A 2,091-nucleotide genomic window follows, 5' to 3' on the forward strand; every position below is an offset into this window, starting at 1 on the left:
ATTTCTGTATACAATTTGAAAGTTTGGGGAAAAAACAACCATGTGAATTTTACATTGTGAATAGCAAGAAGATTACATAATTTTAATCGGGGTGATATATATAATAGCAGCATTTAGGCTGAATGTTTAAGAAATCATAAGGAGAGACTAAAGCAATAAATAAATTATTTACGAACTACTGTAATGAATTATTACCACTGCAATAAAGGTCTTGATTGGGGGTACTGACAATGAGAATATAAAGCGATTACCTTAGATAAATTCGAATATTGTTCAGGAGGATTAAAACATAATTCTCTAATCTTGAAACTCTGTCAGGTCAATTAGTTAGCAAATGTGGTAGGGTATACTCCCACAGCCAACTTTCACACATCTAAGAATCAGGTGATGAAAATGGCAGTGGTACCACTCACTAGTACCCCTAGTGCTCCTTTTCTCCCTGACTTTATGTTCTGCTTGCCTAGATGTCTGAGTTCCAGAAAGAGAAATACTTCCACCAAAAAACACAACAATTATTCAGTTGAACTGAAAGTTAAGACTTATGGGATGTGCTGTACTTGTTTGGAAGTGTAGCAGTATTTACATGTCTATGCATTTGGAAAAGCAGTCACCTCTTCTAGGCTTTATGGAATGACTTTGGTAAGAAAATACCTTCATCTCTATCTTGGGGCACGTGACTGCTTCAGGTCCAGGAAGGTACAATGTATTGTCTGCTTAAATAGCTGGGACCAATGACACTGGCACTGTGTTATCCTTGGTCGTGAGAGCCGTGGGTTTTCTATGGTAGTTCCAAGTGTTGGGGTCCTCACTGGCGCCTTTGGGTCCAGTGGCAAGAGACCAGTACTGGTGATGGGTGGGGCTAGGGCTGGTGGTGTGTACATTCTGTGCTGTGGAGGTCAGCTGCAAGCGCATTCATGGTGGCAAGGACAGACTGGACATGCAGGTAGCAGCAGGAACCAGGGCCAGTGGGAGGGACTGGGGCAAACTGCAAGTATACCTGAGGCAGTGGAGTGGTCCTGGGGTTGCCCTTGTGTACACATGTGCCTATGGGATCTGCTGCAGGTACGTGTAAGGCAGTGGGGGCCAGGGGTAATGGCGAGGCCTGCACTGTTTGCGAATAGATGAGCTGCATACTGGGATCCTCATGCCTCTATATCAATAGGTAAAAAAGGAAGTTACAGTGCAAGCTGAGGTGATTGAGCTTGCTTACCATTGGAAATTGGACTAGTTTCACGGTGGATGTAAGGAAGTATATGTCTGGAATATAAGAGGTCCCTTAGGAAGCTTCTTAATATTGATTGTCCTATTACTAAAGTAAAGCCAAACTACAAAAAAAAAAAAAAAAATTAGCCGGGCTCAGTGGCTCAGCCTGTCATCCCGCGCCTTTGGGAGGCTGAGGTGAGTGGATCGCCTGAGCCCGCGGGTTCGAGACCCACCTGGGCAGCGAGACCTCATCTCTACAATAAATCAAAAAATCAGCCGGGCGTGGTGGTGCCTGCCTGTAATTCCGGCTCCTGGGAAGGCTGAGGCGGAAGGATCGCCGGAGCCCGGCAGGCCGAGGCTGCGGTGGCCGGGAGCGGCCGCTGCACTCCAGTCTGGGCGACAGAGTGAGACTCCAACTCAAAAAGAAAAAAAAAATTGAAGACAGGACTGCTAATGACTTGGAACCTTCAGGAGTAACCTGTTATACCATTAGATAAAGAATCATATTCAGTTAAAGTACTTGTTGAGGGCAAGGGAAATATTTAATGGATAATGGAAGAAAATGGTTATAAATACCAGCTACAACCATAAGATCAGTTACGAAAACAGGTATGTAACTGATGTGAGCATTTCTTCCTAATTTTGTCATAGACATATTTATACATGTTTAGAGCAAACATGTTTTTATTCCTCTGATATCCCCTTGACATATAAGATCTATTGACTATAGGATTTAAGTATTCTTAAATTTACATCATAGTATTTGTTATAGGTTACTAAAGAAAAGAGTGAACATTACCTATGGCCTTGGGTTATTTTTTGGGAAAAGGATTAGCCTTACACAGGATAGTTGTGTCATGTTAAGTATAAGTATAAACTAGTTATTAT

This window comes from Carlito syrichta, unplaced genomic scaffold, assembly GCF_000164805.1.
Source record: "Carlito syrichta isolate Samal-C Ts95f unplaced genomic scaffold, Tarsius_syrichta-2.0.1 Scaffold316214, whole genome shotgun sequence".
Classification (NCBI taxonomy): domain Eukaryota; kingdom Metazoa; phylum Chordata; class Mammalia; order Primates; family Tarsiidae; genus Carlito; species Carlito syrichta.